This window comes from Vicugna pacos, chromosome 14, assembly GCF_048564905.1.
Source record: "Vicugna pacos chromosome 14, VicPac4, whole genome shotgun sequence".
NCBI classification, from domain to species: Eukaryota; Metazoa; Chordata; class Mammalia; order Artiodactyla; family Camelidae; genus Vicugna; species Vicugna pacos.
In genome coordinates this window covers 68,144,802-68,164,692 of record NC_133000.1, presented here as the reverse complement: position 1 = coordinate 68,164,692, position 19,891 = coordinate 68,144,802, and positions in this window count along the sequence as shown.

Here is a 19,891-nt window from a genome sequence, read left to right as displayed (position 1 = left end):
AAAGAGGTCCAACATTCTCAGTGTTTCAACTTTGTTCACATCACTAATTCTGATATAGATGCTTTTATAAACATTACATAATCCAGAGTATTCAAATTTACCTATCTTTATGTTATGAATATGTATACGTTTCTGATCCAGAATATGGAGGCAAAAGGGTCACTTCATATGAATATGTATCATTCTCTCATGATCTCAATCAAACTTAACCCACTTTCCTAAAAGAAAAACAAAAAACCTTGTGTGTTTTTTCTTGTGATGTTTTTACTGTTGTTTTTGTTAATTTTTCCCATTTGATTCTCCCATTCAGTTTCAGTAAATGAAAAACTCCTGTAACTCGACCCACCATAAATTTATCATGAGATCAAATGAACAAAATATATGATCCAAATAGTTTCTCACCGGGAAACTATTTAGGGAAATAAACTTTTCCATTTATTAATTGATAAACAACAGAGTAAGTAAAAATATAATATCTATTTATTGATGTTGATATTCTGTCAATTTGACATAACCCCTAATATGAACTAACACAGTACCAGTAGTGCGAACACAACCTGAGTAATCAATTAATCACACTTACAAGTAGTTCGAGATTCAAAAATGGGAGTGGAGATATGTTTTTCTTTCTCTTCTTAACTGAGGAAAGATTCATCTGCTGTGTAGTGAAAAGGCCACATAAATGGTGTTTGTTGTCACACAAATTCACGCCAATAGGTTCCTACTGACCCGGAAGGGAGCCACTCCTTCCTTATTCACATGGTAAAAACACCGCTGGCTCTTGGAAGCCCGTGAACCAGGGCTCAGCTCTTCAGGAAGCTGTTGTTGTCGTTGTATTTATATTTATTCTAGAATGAAGACCTGCACTCAGGAAGGAACAGAGTGTTCTGGGGTACGTGTGAGTGTGGGAGAGAGTGTGCGCGGCTCTGAAACAGTCTCCGGCCAAGGCTAAAAGCCCCTCTCCACTCAACTAACTTGCGTGGACTGAGATAATTCCACAATTAACCTGGAATTGTGTTTTGTGCTGGAGACAGTGAGTATGTGCAGGTGAAATAAGAAAACTGTGTGTTGGGATCCAAGAATGGATGTCCTTACGCCATTGAACCATCCAGGGAGTCCTGTCACAAGTGTAAGAACCCAGGGGGGTCACAGAGGATCTCCTTCAAATTCAAACATCACAGAAGCAAGAAGCACAGGCTGTAGTCATCATGAACTCAAATCCCCAGTCAGCTCTGGGACCATCATTACAAGCAATCCTTTTTTGCCTGAAAAAGGTCTCAGGGATTTAAGAATAATTGTGGGAAAGAGAAGCTTCAAAAGGAAATAGATAATAATGCGTTTGACCACCTAGCATCTCAGAACTAAAATAACTCTGGGAACCAGCATTTCCAGCAGCAGCAAGGAGCTTGTTAGAAGTGCAAATTTCTGCCCCTCTCTCCCCAAACCTGCAGAAACAGCACCTGCATATTATTATTCATATGCATTTTGATGTTTGAAAAGCATGGCTCCAGCAATAAATTAGAAAAATAAAAGAGAGATTTCCTGTTTGTGGACTCAGTCGCATACAATACATCTAATTTTTTCCACAAGCATGTATTTACGACTAGATGAAGTTGAGGTGGGTTTAGGCCCTGCCCTTTATTAAGCTAATATTTTGTTAAGAAGTGACAGCAATGATTTATTAGCTTTTTGGTTAAATTTTTGGAAGGTGGTGTTTTTCAAGTCTACTTAATTAAACAAAAGCTACAAGTATATGCTAAAACATGTTTGTCCAAATGATAAAAGCAGTGTTTTTCAGGGACGAAGGTAAGTGCTGTTCCCAGACTCTGAGTTTGCCAAAGAATAAATCAGTGGCAACTGTGAAAGCCGCCAGCTGGAGCGCCTTTGTCACAACAGGACCAGTAGAGAAGATGAAAGTGTGGAGGGTGAGCCCAGGTCAGAATCCCAAGACCCCTGAGGCAGTTTGAGGGCAAATCTTCAGTATAGAAATTGAGTCAGATTTCCTCCATTGGGAGTGGAAACTTTTGAATGAAGAATTCATCTTTCGGTCAAAGAAGCAAGATGGGGATAAGAAGAATTATGACCCCACTTCAAAATTCAACTGATAAAAACAAAGCAAAGAGTGATTTGAATGGTTCTGAGGCGGTCATCAGAATAGGTGCATCGCGCTGCTGTAGAGTGGGAGATGGTTGTGAATTTATGGGAGTAAGACACCAAAAATCTCTGAAGTCATTTCAGAATGAGTTTCCCAAAATAGGGAATATGGCTGGAAACGCATTCTATGCTATGCCTGTTAAATCCATTAAGTGAATTCTTGCTTCAACCCATTGTTTCTTTCTCTCTATTCTTCCTTCTTCCCTTCTTCCCTTTTTCTTTCCTTCCTTTCTTTCCTTCCTTCCTTTCTTTCCTTTCTTTCTTTCTTTCTTTCTTTCTTTCTTTCTTTCTTTCTTTCTTTCCTTCTTTCTTTCTTTCTTTCTTTCTTTCTTTTTTCTTTCTTTCTTTCTTTCTTTCTTTCTTTCTTTCTTCCTCTCTCTCTCTTTTCTTTCTTCTTCTTAATCCATCATATAAAACACTTACATTCAAAATGTACTTAAAAGTATTATTGATCAGTATATCACCCAAAGAAGAGAATGGTAATGATTACCTGTGGTCTTTCAACTCTTTTTCTTTAGCCTCCCAACTTTTGCTTTCTCCGTTCCAAGTATCATAAATATAAAAATTGGTTTCGTTTCCCAGAAATGGAGTAAGTCGTCTGCTATTTGTCATTTTGGTCAACAACAGCAACAAAAGTACATGTTCCAGGGAGGACTAGCGAGGCATTTGGCTTTGAGTTTTTTGGAATCCTGTATCTTTACACTCCATGTTAAAATAAGATGAACAGGTTGAGGCTAGAGTGTCCAACACTATAGTTACAAGAAAAATGACAATTAGGTCTCTGCACAACGCTATTTTATACATTTTATATCTCCTTAATAGTTGTTTTTAAAACTGGTCACTCCCAAAATTCAGTTTAGAAAAAAAGAGTCCAAGATAGAATGAAGCAGTGTGTTGACTGTTACTTTAGTCCTACATTGTTCTGTTCCTTGTTAAACGAATTAGTCTTTGAGAGACGCCATGCAAATTACCACAAGATTTGACTTGAAAGGAATTATTTGGGCTCTCAAGGCCATATAATCCACAGCAATGCCGGTTCTTTAGACTATTAATTTTCACCAAGTCTTGCATTTCCATGTCTTATTTTGTTATATGTGAGCACCTGAAAGCACACATTTGCATTTTCTATAAACTGTATTTAATTCTCTTTGATTTCTCTTGAAACTGTATGCAGTTGAAGAACGTTGAAAATTACAATCGATGAAGTAGGTTAGGAATTCAAGAGAGAAAACACCTGGATCAGTCTCTTGTCTTTCAGACACTATCAATATGGGATTTAGAAGAATCCTTGGCATATAGTAATTGTTATGTAAGTATTAGATATTATTATTATTGTTATTATATTATTTTTAGAAATGTGAAAATCAAATTTCTGTAACTATGATTATTCTAGCTTTAATGTGAACTTTATATAGTATCTACCAACCTGCCAATCAAAATATTCTGTGTGTTCAACACCAATTTGCCCTGATTAATATTTCAGATCACTTATTGTTTGTTTTAGTGTAGATATAGAGAAAAAACACAATAGTATCTTAATAGTTATTTTACTCATGAAAAAAATCATCACTTGATTTTTATTATTGGTTTCAGATTTAAATATCTGCATCTCCTCTAATATAAATTCAAAGTTCAGTTTGTCATAAGTCTAATCATATTTGCTGTTTTCTCAAAAACATTTGTTTCCATAATCAATGTCTTCTGACATGCTTTCAAAACAATAAAAACACAGACATTTAATATTTGTTGAACATAGTCACAATGTTAAACATTTTTGCTATTAGGAATAAATGACATTTTATTATAATCATATGCTGTAAGTACTGATATGTTATTAATGTATATAGAAGGAAACTGAGGCTTAGGAAATGTAAGTAAAGCCAAGAGCACACAGCTAAGGGTTGGAACTGGGGAATGAGGTGTGGGCGTGGCCTCAGAGCATCCTGTATCACACTCAACATCCCGCTGCAATCACTCTCTAATAAGGGCAGAGAATTCTCCACCTAAGCAGAGAATAATAAGTGCCACTGGACACATTCATACCATATTCCCTGTTCCATAATCTGCTGTTATTTATTTTTTTGGTTTTGTTTTTCCTAGATGCATTATTTTAGTGACTCATAAAATTGTATGATACAGGGTCCTTACATTTCTAGCTAACCATTTTCCCTATTATACTATGATTGGGAATATAGATTTTTTTATTCTCAATGGTAGCACATTTAAACTTTTTCTAATGTTTTGCGGTACTGTCTACAGTTTATTCTTCAGAAGAATATTTCTAATTTCTGAAGGTCATTTTAATGATTACTTTTCAATATTTATTTTTCTCATATCTAATACAATATAAACGTTTTCTTCTGATAAACTATCAACAATTTCTTAGAATTGGTAAGAATGTTTATTAGAATATTTCTCAAGACTGATACATTAGCAGTCTTATTTATCCACATAACAACATATATATTGATAATTTCTTAGTTTGCTAATAAGACCCATACGGAATGGAATAAAAAGCTGAATGACAGAAAAGGGAAATTGTTCTATCCCATACCTCTTACCTCTGCTAGCTCTAATAAAATCTTTCCTGAAGGCTGTTCCTTCTTTCTATCTCCTTTACTTCTTATGCAGCAAAATATTCATTTCCAGGGTTGGATCCACACAGAAGACATATTTATTCATGTATTCATTCATTCTTTCATTCTATATGAATTTACTGAATATCTATTCAATCGGCCCAAAATATATTTACTTAACCTTAATCTTGAGCAGGACACCATGCCAGGCAGAGAAGGATGGAGTGAAAATATAAGATTAGAAAGGAGCACCATCTGATCTTTTCCATATTTCACCTTTACTCTCAAAGCCTCTATTTACTGCTGAGTTGCTCTGGGTGTGACAGGGTAGTCTTAGCCATTTCAATATGAAACAGCCTCATTTGAAAAACAAATATTTCCCTGAGTGTCTGACTTACCACCAAGAGGAGATATAATCAGCAGGGAAAATCAAAATCAATGTATGCAGCTTGCATGTGATGTTTTCGGAGAGTACTGAATCATAAAATATATTGTACAAAAAAATACATGACAAGAACATATGCATTGGCTTCAAGAATCTGGGTTGTTTGGATCTCATTTAGGTCAAGGCTGCCCATACTTTCTGATGACAATATTCTGCTCTCTAAGGCTGAATTCTCCCGCAGTCTAACAGCAAGTAATACTGTTTTAAAAGCCACGAATATGCCTACTCCCTTGAATATCAATTACGTTAACATAGCGATCTCCACGGTCTCCAGTTGCCCATGAAACGGAGCCTTGAAATTACTCCAGAACCTAGGTCACCTTCATAGGAGCAGTCTGCTCAGTCACCGAGATGCTCAGGCACTGAAAGGCAGAGCTGGCTAAGTTAGGAGACGAATATGATTTTTTTTTTAAATGTAACTGTTGGGATTCTTTAATTTTTTCATTGCACTAACAAAATAGAAAATAAAAATGTTACACCAGAATTTATATATTTAAATACCTATCACTCTCAGCAAAAGAAGAAAAGCCATGCGTTGTGCTTCATTAGACATGTGTTTGTCTACTTTGAAACATGTATTTGTTTCCTTTTTAGTAAAAGTTTGAGGCAATTTTGTGAAAAAAAAAAAAAAGAAAGATACAAGGTATCTATCTATTTGGTTCCCTTCCTCAATAAAGGTACTCACCAGAGATCTGTTTACATTTATACACTAAACATACACACACACACTTGCCTGAATTTTTTAAAATCTCCACATTCTCTCTGACTTTCTACATTTAAGATTATGTCTTCCATACATGAGAAGTCTTAAAATTTTAAAGGTATGAGACTAAAAAGACCATTGTTGAGAAGATTCTGAAAATACCAGGTTCTTGATACATACTATCTACACTTGAAACAGACTAACTATGAAATGTTAGTGAAGAATTTGAACACTTCTTCATTCAATTTATTTTAGTTTACATCTATAGAAATAAAAACTGCAGTCCCTTAAAATGATTCAATACAAATATCTGTGTCTCCTGTCATTTATGTACCAGCATGCACAGAGGCCTCGATTCCAAAACAATAATCCCTTGGGCCTGAAAAAGTAATTCTCAAAGTTAGATTGGAGGAAATTATGAGAAAATTATCTGGAATACAAATAGAAACTTGGAGGATCAAAAGACTGAAAACAATGCATCTTTTCTTCTTTAGTTTAGTGAAATCAATACAGTTGACTAGAATCAACCATTCAAAATGCAAGAGGTTATGCAATTTTTATGTTTCCTAAAACAAAAAAGTGTTCCTTTAGTATTTGAAGGTCTTTCCTTTGGGGCCTGTCGCTGTCATTCAGGAACTGTGCTAACATGACAACATATATACATAATGTTAATTTCATATATTTATGTTGTATGTACATGTTTTCATGTCCTCATTTATAAATTAAATATGAAAGGATTACTATTTATTTGTTACTCTGAGGAAATCATAGACTCACAAATATTTTGAGTTGATTGATTAACACCATAAGGCAAAGCAGATCATCACTGAATGCCTTACAGTTTTAAGAAATACTAAGAAATATTACATATTAACTCCAGCCTGTATAAGATGACTTATTATGATGTAGCTTCCTTGTGTGATTAGGACTTCCTTGAGGCCAGGGGATTTCTGGGTTCTCAGTACATAAGGCACTACGCCCTATGGTCTGTTAAATTAAAATTTTAATCAATAATCAAATTACTTAATATGACATAATTATACCACCTGTCCAGAATTTTAATAGACAAGTGAAATATTAAGAGGAAAATTTCTCACTGTAAAATATTGATTGGGTTAATGTTGTAATGATACAGTTCTAATTAATCTCAAGACAAGAGAGTTAATTTTGTGTGATTTCATGAGAAAAGACAAAGATCTATCTATTCAGCTCATTTTAAAATAAGAAGGAACTTTAAAGGATCCAAAGTCAAATTTTAACTTCATTCAAGGACACATTGGAATCCTAAATACATTAAGCCTCTTTTTTTTCCCTCTAATTTTTAATCTAGTCCGTAAGATAATGAATCCTGACAAATCCTGATTATATTTATGAACTTTGAAAATCCAAGCGTATTCATTTTTAAATTGATGTACTTTCTTTTTAAAATCTTTGTTGAGAAATAATCTAAAGTATTCCCATGGTCTCATGGCATTTAAGAACCTACCCTGTTATTTGCAATCTAAGTTTATGTTGATACCAGCTAAGACCGTGTCTATCCACACACATGGCTTAACCCTGCATTCTGAAATGTAAAGGACTAATTTCCCCTCTTTTTACTTGATGATTTCTCCATTTTATTCATATTTTAAAATCTCCTTACTCTTTCACTTTATCTGATACTTGAATAATTATTGATGCTGCATCCAGCAGACATTAAAACATAAACAATTTCTTAAACATATTGACATTATGTATGAGAATTATAAGAATATTGAGTGATATGCCACTAATATAAAGTAGTTAATTTGATAGAACCTGGATATATTTAAAGACTAATATCGACTAAATATAACACACAAAACTACTAGGTGCTTACTAATTAAATTTCTTACCAAATTCTTTAGTCTGGAAGCAATAACCAAGATGGAGCAGCAGTTGAATGTATCCCGTGCAACCATTTAGCGAGTATCCTATGTCGGAACAAAGGTCACCATGGCTGATTCATTACTGAAAAGCCTGAGTGGTAGCTTTACCAAGCCCTTGTTGGAGAACAAAAGGCCCATAGAATTACACCCGCAGTATCATACTGTTTTTCAAATATTTTAGATATGCTCCATGTAAGCCTTTTTTTTTTTGTAAAATATGCACAATTTATCTTTATTTTATGTTCAAACTTGGTTGCTATTCTTTACATGAACAACTTTAAATAGCACAAACTTTGAATATTAGAAAGGCAAGCTAGCCACTTCTGTAAAATTATTTCCTCCAATAAGTAAACAGAAAATGGCGACTGAAACACAAAAGTATATTAACCAGCACCATTACAGGGCACTGAAAGCAAGTAAATTCTCCTTTAATTTTCTTTTCTCTCCAAAGTAAATTGCATGTGAGAGAGAAAAAAAAGTTACTGAAAATAAAGTAAAAGATTGCTAAGAAGAGAGAGCATTTGTTCTTTGACTTTATGTAGCATCATAAACGAGGTCTTTGATGATGTGAAAATTTCAGATGGATGTCCATGCTGGGTTTTTTAGATTGATTGATTGATTGATTATCGGTCACCACTATTAATACTTTCCTGAATAAAAATTCTACAAATAAATCTCAGTAGAATGGCTGTTACACATATTTGATGAAACCCCCCAAATTAAGTACCTTATAAGGAACTCAAAGTGATTGCTAATCATACATACTTAAGCTATGTGTTTATTTAACTGTGACAAATGAAATAACGTTAAATACATTATAATCTACCTTCGGGTGGACTTCATTCTAATTAAGGGTAAGCATTTTGTAAGTGCTTAGTATTTGTTATTATATTAAAAACAGCTCTTGTGATTCGATGAAGTTTCACCCAATGGCCCTAGCAGAACTATAACTATTGTTGGAAACATGTAATGTTTTGCATTTGCTTTAACTGTAGTAACCCATTATCTAGAGCTAATATCACCAGACCCTGACAATTCTTAAAAATATTTACTATAAACAAAAATTACAGGGAACATTCTTCTAAGGTATCAGCCATTTTTCTTTCTTCTGACATGCAAAGGGACTCCATATCTATATTAAAAAATCACATTTATTTCTTCGAAAATAATGATAAAATGATAAAATATGATGATAAAAATATTTTTAACTGCTGTATTTTTTCATGAGTAGTATGTATTTGGTTACTGTTAAATAAATTCCTGTTTTCTGTATTATCAGATTACTCAGAATATTTGTTTTCACTGTTATCCACTATTAAAGTAGAATCCTAATTGCATTATCACCTTGTTTCTCATTGCACTTGTTGCTTTATTAAAGAAAAAAAGTTTTATAAAGAAAAATGTCACATTCAAATATATATGCACATACACACACACACACACACACACACACATATATATATTTAACCAAAATACAATCTTATATTTGCAACTATTTTATCACTATATTAGGGATGATTATTCAGGTCTCTCTCTTTAGGTAGTAAATTATTTACCTTATTTGTTTAATCAGTAATACTCTCCAGGTTCAAGCATTTCCTTGATGTTTCAATCTATTACTTATTACAAATAACACTGTAATAATTATTCTTTCTTAGGCTATAGAGAAAAGCCATATAGAACATTCAGGGCAATCAATTAGACACGGTAATTGAACAAATATGTTTCAGATGGATATCGATCAAACTAGCAAAGATAAATAGGAAATACTGCCTTATTAAGTCCAAGGAAATAAAGGCATTCAGCTATATGTTAAACAAAACAAAACGAAACAAAAGATCAGAAATTGCCATGTCCTTCTCTGTATCTCTCACTTAGCTCTACACTTTTTTTTTCTCACAGTGGACTGACTTACTCTTCTTGGGGACAAAATCCTGCCAATGACAACTCCTAAAATTCATAACGTAAGGCTTCAGCCACATACAGAAATGAATGTGCCTTCTTACATCCCCCGATAAAACATTCTGAGAGAAACTTCACCGACCTCGCTTGTGTCAGATGGGCTCTATCGGATAAGTCAATTGTGGCCAGAGGGCTGAGGTCAAGTTAGGACAACTAGTCCATTTCATCGGCACAAGAGCAGTGGCTGGAGGGTGGCTGTGCTTCTCACAAGAAGTTCAGCACATGGATTCTGAGCATTCACAGCCCAAAGGATCCCAGAAAGAGAGCGTGTTATAGTGCTGCTGCGGCCACAGCTTGAGTCATTCACAGTTACAGCTCTCTCTCTCTCTCTTACTCTCTCTCTTTGTTGTTATAATTGTTAGTTTTAAACGGATGAAAGTTTTAAATCCTGTCAAGTTTCATGGTAATACTTTAAAAAGGTAATAAATAGTATTATATTAGAAAGAAATAGATAAATGATGGATGGAGATTCTTCTTTATCTTAATTTTATGGAATTCAGTGTAAGTTCTTATAATCTTGTGTTTCCTTGAGAGAATGTTTTCAAGCATTACATTAGCTTGACTTCTGCATAATGATTATAACCTTCAGAGCAATACTGAAGTCATTTGAGATTCTAAACATCATGCAATCCAGAAAGGAGAAGGGTTCTAAATTCTCATCATCTGGAGTCACAGATGTGTGACTTCTTCGTTTGCTTTTTTGTGCACTTAGAGTGTGAACCACTTAATCTTATTGACTAAGTTTTTTTTTTTTTTTTTAACAGTCTCAGTTCAACCGTTAAGAACCGTTTGAAAAATCGGTCTGGCTGAAACACTTAAGCAAAGTGACTATTATGAATGTTATTAAATAAAATTACTCCAGGTAGTGTAAGCCATTTGTTCATAGTTTATGCTTAATATTTTATTACTTATCTAAATTATACAGAAACATGCAACGAAGTCTTATATGTTTGTTGGTGTTTTGTTGTTGCCATTGTTACTCTTTTTGTCTGTTATCAGCAGCCACCAGTATTGAGAATGCTCCTGCCACAAAAGACAAAAATTTTATTTATGATAATATTGCATTTAATTAACAATATAACTATAGAAAAGATGTGGGATTTAGAGTCATTAATATCTATGCCCAAATGCCAGCCCTACCATTCTTTGCCTCGATGATCATGAGAAAGCTGTTAAAAAAAATATCCACTAGCATCAGCTTTCTTGTTGGTAAAACTGGCTTATAAGAAACACATTGCCAGGAGGCTACAGAAGCCAAATGACTCTCTGACAGATTTTAGGACAAGGAGGACTACAGTCAGTTGTGTGTTTTAGGAATGTCTCTTTGGCAGCAAAGAGGAGATGGTATTGAAGGGAAATAGCTTGCAGTAACTTTATGAGAATTTACAACGGTCTGAACCAAGGCAACAAACGTGGGTTAGAATCGGATTATCAGAGATTGTGTATCTGACATAGTGTCAATGAGGTTAGTTCTTAGCCTCGGACGGGAAAGTGGTGGGATTCAGATATCAGTAAGTTTCCCAGTTCCCCAGACAATTGCAGGGTCTAGCCAAGGTTATGGACCAGTGACCTATAGATCTGATGAAGGTTGGATCAGACAGAGCTGTGGTAGAACCACATAAGATATGCCTGACTGCAATGATCAGCTTTTAAAAAACATGAATGCCCTAGCTTCACCCGGAAACATTAAATCAGAATCTCTGTCGGGGGGGTTCAGCTTTGCTTTAGCATTATTTAAAAGTTCCCTAGGTGATTTTAAAGAGAAGTCCAAGTTGAGAATTCCTGAGAAAGAAGACAGCTAGGCAAATCATAAAATGTTTAGACATCCATGTACATGGAGACCATTAACTGAGGGGAAAAAAATACATATGAAAATGCACAGATTAGGAGTGAGGATCAGAAAGAATGGTTTATTGGGCTGTGAACAGATTTAACATAAGATATCTAAGAGACCACCTAGTAATGATGCTCAAGAGGAAGCTGGGTCTATTACCCTGAATCTCAGAAAGGAGGCGTGGATTAAGAACACGTGTCAGTACGTAAGTGACAGTTGAGGCCAGGAGCAAAGACAGAGTCTCTCAAGAAGAATGTGTAGAGTGACGATAATACAAAAATAAAGGTACAAGTCCCTTAGCACCGGCCTAGGGGAGGGGAATATCCTCCATTATTCAGATGCATGTAGAGAGAGAGATAATGGACCACACGGGTATATATACATGAAGGAGTCTGTGTCAACATCCAGTGATTCGATCCAGCCATTTGGATACAGAACGACATACCAAAGAAAATTAGAAATGCGAAGAGCAAAGTGGCCCCAAACCAAAAGCAGATGAACTGATTCGAACGGCTCTGCTAAGACTCCCCTGCCTCCCAAATGAGGATCAATTTATTGTAAAACAGAAAATTAAACTTAGGAAACAGACACCCTGTCAATGTTCTCAGCTTTACCAGAGCTATAGGCCTTTGCATTGTTCCAGAATTCATAACATTTTAAATTCCACAAATTAATTAACTTCCTTTGAATAGTTGAAAAACAATAATTAAAACCTAATGTCTTTTCTGTTGGGAAGCATAGAATCGTGAAGTACAGAGGATTGCTTTTGTATTTTCCTTACCTGCACCTAGGGAAATAAAACAAAACTGCATTTCACAGCCAAAATGTATTCTGGCAGAGCCTTTCAGGGCTGTAAAGTACAGGAGTTATTCTAGTCTCTGGAATTTAAATGTGGAATCCCACTAATTAGGGAACTATGACCTAGGTCATGTGAAAATTCTCAGTATTTGAAGATTAAATCACTCTGAGTGGTAGTAATTGACCTTTGTCAATTAAACATGCTTAGAGAATACTATGGTATTGTAAAATGTATAATTTTAGTGTATTTTAATTATGTTCTTCTCTTTCTTAAAAATTATTTATTTTGTATTAATGGAATTGGAATTGTACTCTTGAATCAAACTTCGTAGAATCAACCCATTCATTCTCATCTCATTACTGAGACCCTCCTTCCAGCAAATGGAAGAGACCACCAGGGGAAAGACTTTCCCCCATTTTTTCCCCTTAGAGTCTGTTTGGTGATCTGTCCAAGTGGCTCTCAAAGAAATTGAGTCTGAATCCCATCTCCGACTTTAGACCAAAGTACAACCTTGGGCCAGTTAACGTAACTTATCATTTGGAGCACCGGGATGGTACCAATGAGATCGTTGTGAAAACTGAATGAAAGAGTCATGTGAAATGCTCACAGCTTTTCACGGAGTAAATAATAAACGTTAGCTTTCACTGCTAACAGTAATCAGCAGTATTGTCTGTTCCCTAAATGCCTTAAATCCTCCATTTCTAATAATAATAGATGTTAAGAGCAATACCTGGGACCTAAATTAGGAAGTACCTGCACTTTCCCCCCAAAAAAAGGAAAAAAAAAACAGTTATTTTATTGTTGAATTTAAGGAAAATATTCATACACTTTATGTGAATACGTGAATTTCAACACCATACACACAGGATGCTGACCTCTTGCTTCAGTTTCATGTTCTAACCTGCCCGTGATGTGTTGAAATTAGTCAAACTCAGTACAACAAAGTCTTTGCCTGATTATCTCTCTTGTCTTATTGGCCACTGTGGTAGGCTGAATAGTTGTCCCAGGCATACTTCAACATCTGAATTCCCAGACACTATGAATATGATCTGTTATATGGTAAAAGGAACTTGGTAGGTTTGTTTAAGAGTTTTTAAATAGTAAGATTATCCTGGAGCATCCAAATGGTCCCAATATAATCCAAAGGAATCATACTACCTATGGAAGATGAGATTGGATTGATGTGGCTACAAACCAAAGAAAGCTGGCAGGCACCCAGAGACTGAAAGAGGCAAGGAATGGATTTTCTTCTAAAGCTTCAGGTAGAACAAGCCCTTGATTTTAGCCCTTTAAGATTTACTTCAGACTTTTCTTTTCCAGATATATAAGAGAAGAAACTACGTTGTTTCAGGTAACCGAGTTTGTCGTATTGAGTTACAGCAGCCATAGGGAGCTAATATAGCCACCTCTCACACTGTCTCAAGAGCTAGTTCATCCCTTTATATTATCCAGGCTCCTGCTCAAATGACATTTCTACAGAGAATATTTCCACAGAAAAGAGACAGTTTACATTAAAGACTCAGGAATCAAAATGGCTTCAGATTTTCAACAGCAGCTCTGAAAGCTAGAAGGCAATGACGCCATGTATGAAAACTCTGAAGGAAAGTAATTCCCAACCAGAAAACTCTATATCCAGCCAAGCAATCAAGCCTGTTAGCAGAACAAAGACATTTCAAGACCAATGAAAACTTTTAAATATTTCATGCACTCCCATTCTTCTAAATCTACCAAAAGTTACGCTACATTCAAATGAAGGAGCGTTTCAAGAAAGGAAAAAGACAGCAGAAGTAGGATGCACACGGTACAATCCCTAAAGTGACAGTGAAAGGAGATGCCACCGTGAGAGCCTTGTTCTGGGTGAGCAGAGCAATCACCTTAGCTCAGAGCAAGTCAGACAACTGCAAGGGGCGTTCCTTCTGGCAGCTTAAAGGGATCCGTTACCCGATGCAGATGGTCGTCTTGAGAGGACATTTGGGCTGAATTATGAACTAGCTCATAGAAAGATATCAAAGTTACAAAGTACCTCATGATACTGGCAAAAAAATGTGGAAAACATAAGTCATCCTTGTCTTCTATGTAGTTTAACTCAGAATAGTAGGCACCATAGTGTAATGAGTGGTCGCATCGTACACGCTTTCATATGTAAGAATGTAGTGGGGCTGGAAGAAGAAGAGCTAAGGCTTTATCTTAGGAAATGACTTGTGCTGACACTTAGGAATGAAAAAGAGGAGTGTGAGTGTGCTATTTAGAAATGGGAAGTCCAGATCAGAGACTTGGCCAAAGTTGTTGGATGTGAGGTGAGAAAGGAGGCTGTTGATGTCTGTAAAAGTACCTTGCAAACAAGTTAAAATTTTAAACTTGGTGCTTATATAATTGTGATAGAACTAAAAACATAAAAAGAATGTGAACTATAATTTCTAATAGCAAGAAAAAAACAAATGATATAGTATTAAATTCAACAAGTAAATAGGACATTTATGGAGAAAAACAATAAGAAAGAAAGAAATAATTATAATGAAATAAACACTTTTTATGCATGAGCCAAGTTATTATCATACAAATGTAAAATTTCCCCAAGTTTATCTGATATTATTGCAATTGCAATCAATTCAACTGGGATGAAATTACAACAAACTAATTCTAAATTAAACATGAAAGGGTAAATATGCATGAAGAGGTAAAGTAGTTTTGAGAGAGAATGCCAAAGAGAGGACACATCTTCAAAAAGTAAGATATATGAAAAAGAACATTGGTGGGAAAGTAGGACAAACTTGAGTCAGGGTTTGAGTCTGGGTAATGATATTATTCCCATGTTTATCTCCTGTTTTTGACAACTGTACTATGATTTTGTGAGATGTTAACTTTAGGAGAAGTTGAGAGGAAGATACAGGAAGCACTTTCTTTTTCCCATATTTCAGCAACTTTCCTTGTATTCTAAAATTATTTCAAAATAAACCTTTTTTTTAAAAAGACAATGCAGTTAAAATACTGAAGAACTGGTAAAAGTGTGGAGTTGAATTAAAAAAATAGTGCATCTTAAAATATCCATCTATATATTTTGATTTGGTTGGACAAAAGTGTTTTCAGTAATCAGTAGGTAAATGGAGAAGTTATTTAGTAAATGATGTGGGAAAACTGGCTCACCTTTTAGCAAAAAAAAAGTTCCTATTACACCATAGAAAAAACAATTTCAAAAGAATTTATGCCTAGCTATAAAAGCAAAAACATTAATATGCTAATAGAAGAAAATATCAAATAGTTTTGGAATCTGTGTACAGAGGACTATGTGTCAATTTTTAAATACAACTATAATGCATATAGATGAGTATATAAAACTAAAGAATTCAGGTAGAAAACTTAGTGGCCAACAATACATCAAAAGGCAGTTAACTGCACTAATAATTTGGGGAATGCAAATTTAAATCATGGCATACACGTATTCTACAATACTGATAAAAGTTAGAGAGAAAGCTAATAGCAGGTGCTATCAAAATATGAAGAAATCAAAACCTTTGTACTACTGCTGGGAAAATACAGGGCTCCATTCTGAGAGCAAACTTCCAGTACTTAATGAGATTGTAAACAGCCTATGGCCCCAGCCTTCCTTCCTCTTAGTGAACACCTGAGGAAAATCATCCAGAAGTCAACAGGACGTATAAAGGAGAGAATTCATTGCCACATTTTGTTGACCAAGAAGAACAAAGGACAATCCAAGCTGCATACGAGGACTGTATGAATAAAAGGGGTGATAAGCACAAAATGGAATAATACGCATTATCAGAAGTAATATAATTTTATAGATACATAAACCCAAAGTGATCTCAAATATAAAAGATGAACAAGGCAGAAAGAAATGTAATGAGATGTGTAGCACAATATTTTAAGTACATTTAAAACATAAATATGCAGAACGTAAATCTATTTACTAACAAATAAAGCATATAACTAAATAAATATATAAATGTTGTGTTGAAAGCACATTTATTAAATATGCTAAATGTATGTGGCAGTGAGACTGAGAATATGATTGAAGATGTCAGATGAAAAATACTCAGTAAATTAAAAGAAAATAAAGGTCTTCACCTAGAACTGATAATAGCGTGCCATAAATTGGGATATAGCAGCTTCTTGTGCTCAGAGCTGAAAATTAAATTTAAAGCTAATAATAATAATAATAAGTCCAAGATTATTTTTGAGCAGCTAATGTAGTACTTCATTATTTATGACCAAGCATTTAGCATAAAAGTAGTAATGCCTATGAAATTATCAGCTAATAAAGTGTACTTTTTAAAGGCAACTATAAAGGATAGAGAGAGACGAGGTTTAAATTGGTAAATACGTACATAAGTGTTCACACATATGGCTACAATTTAGATGTCGACGTATGAACCACGTTGCTTTGTCATGCACACTGAATATAACTCACAAAGTAATTTTTAGGGATTTAACTATGTTACAAGTAACTGCTTTTTTTAGTATAATTTAACAGAATTGTAAGAGGCATCTCAAAAACTGAGGTGTTTAAAGTCTATAACTGTATAGCTCAGGGAAATATAGTCAAGATCTTGTAGTAGCTCACGGTGAAAAAGAATATGAGAACGAATATATGTATCTTCATGTATGACTGAAAAACTGTGCTGTACACCAAAAACTGACACAACATTGTAAATTGACTATAACTCAATTGAAGTAAAATTGAGGTGTTTCTATCATTAAGTATCATGGAGGAGAACAATTACAGTCAAACCAAAAAGTTTTCAAAAAGCTCATAGGAGGGGAGGGCACATTTGCATGGAGAGAATCAGTAAATTTGCAATTCACGTGAGATGAATGGTGCAGTTGTGAGAATTAAGAAATGTATACGAAAAACAGGAAAAGCTGTTTCAGGAAAGCTGAAGTGCAGAGGGTGATTTTATAGGTTTTCAAACTTGAATACAATTAACTCTGAATCTTAAACTGACGACTCTAGGCTTGCTTTCCTACTGGCTTGAGCGAGAACTGGAGATCGCCCCCCCCGAAGCTCTGTTCTCCTGTAACTCTCTAGAGACCTTTTCACATATTCTCACCCAAGCAATAGAAATTTGATACAAAAACTCCTATTTTAAAAGCTAATTTTAAGTTAAACTCCCTTCCCTAATCTCTTGAAAGATACGTGATTGTTCTCTCCAAATACAAAGACATAGTCTTCACTCTCGAGATTTCTTTTTTGAGGCAATATTACCTACTTCTGGAGCATGTAGCTCAATGGTAGAGCAAGTGCTTAGCATGCACGAGGTCCTGGGTTCAATCCCCAGTACCTCCATTTTAAAAAAACAAACAAACAAACAAAACTAATATTACCTACTTCTGTGGGTTTCTAGAGTCCATTTTAACTGCGCTCACCTACTGTTGACCAAGATCTCCTATTAGGCATGCTTCTTTTTGTTCCAATTATTTAGACAACTGTTTTCATCATAAATCTTAGTCCAGTGTTTCTCTTTGTTTTTCCTTAAGATATAAATTTAACTATTACATGACAATTTCATCAACCAAGAAATACCAATTGTTATATTTGGGATCCATGATTCTTCAAACAGTTTTTGATCTACTGGATGCAGTTTGCTCTATATTTAATCTAGACTGTCATCCTATTACTGGTTGCCTATACAGTGTCAGTTGTTCTGGAGTGTTGACTCTAAGATGATTGCTTGGGTTTGGGGGACAATAATTTATATATTATTATATATTGTATGTTGCTAGAGCCAAGTGGTAGTAATTAGGTATTAAGCACCTTTATATTGAGAGGAAGCTGTTAGCAATTCCTCTTGATCCTGCACTGGCTGATGTGGAGCTAGTTGCTAGTGACGTTCCTTTTCTTATAATTCTAAGTGTTTAATAGATCTCTTTTGATTTAAATACAGATTCTTTGCTGTCACCTTGTTAAGTGGTTTCTGTTGTTCAAATGTCTGTTTGCATATTAATGAACTTATATTGCTGTGTATTTATGCCTTATTTATCCCAACTTGAATTTATGTTTTTGCTGTCTCAACTCTATCGGCATTTGATGATTGTTTTGCTTATTTCACTTGTTATATTTTTTAAAAAATGATTTTTACTCTGTTCCATAACTGTTGAAATATGTCTGTTCTTTCTCTTTAGTAAGCCTATTGGTCCTCATGTTTTCCTTGATGTTAATTTAACTTGATTTGAATTTTAAAATATTCTTGTCTATTTTCTTAGTTCATTTCCTTTTAAATGAAAGTATATTTATTCTAGGTAACTAAAAGGATAATTTTGTTTAAAGAAGATTTATTGTTGTGTTACTGAGAAATACAAGTGTTAGAAAACTGATTACCAAAACCAATTCTGGATCAAGATATATATTTTATTTCAAGAATTATAATGTTCAAAGAGAAATAAGATTTGACTGGAACATAATTGGTAAGAACTCCATCACTTTGAAACCCAAATAAAGTAATCTAACTGCAAAGCTTAGGAGTTTCTAAAGTTGTATTTGAAGAAGGATATATACATATACATATATATATAAAGAGAGAGAAAAATAATTATTATTAAACTTGTCTTATGTTTCACTGTTTCATAATAGTTAAAGATCTGCTGTTTGGTACCAGAAGTGGGTTTCAGTGGAAAGATGTCATATAAATATATCTCAGGATGGTGATCATTGTTAAAAAAGTTTGGGGAAGAATGAATGGTTTGTGGGTGAGAGGAGATTACAAGAAATGGTGACACCAACTGAGGGGTCTGATGTGGTAAATATGGATAATTTTGACATATGGTTCCTCGCAAGGAAATGACTGTACTAATTACCTATGCTTAATTATTTATCAACAGTCTCTTTGAGTCTTTCAGAGATCCTCAGTGACCCCATGTCTAGAGTTCCTGACCCTCAGTATGAGAAACACTGAGTGCAAACAAGCGAAAATTGCTCAGAGCTATGTTATTTCTGAAGTACAAAATGGCTTACAAAGTTAAAAATAGAAATCTAAATACATGTGTCAACACTTACATGAATGGAAACACTGAATCTCCTCTTTCAGACCGAGCATCTCTTCTTAAAGTAGTCAGAGTAGCATAATCAGGGTAAAGTCAAGTAATTGCCAGTGGGGTCTTGGACAAGACATTTCTTCTTCCACAAGCTTTTCCTTTTTTTGTTTGTTTGTCTGAAGTACCTCTTGCCATTGTCTTATAATGCTTATATTAAGAATTACATGGAATCTATATGGATCATAATTTTATTTAAATACAAAGCTCAACTTTCATTTTAAGTTGAATTTAATTCACATCCCAAGAGAGGAAAAGGCTATTAATTTTTAGTCTGAATATGACCAAAAACATGACAAGTGATAACAGTGAGGGTTTATGGACATGATGCATGGTTATTCAATTATAATATTTGACTAAAAATAGTTTTTCTTACAATTCTAAAGAATTACAAATCAGAAAACAGATCTCAAAGTTATTGTCACAAATGTAGGTAACCTACTGGATTTGGGAGAGATGAAGATAAT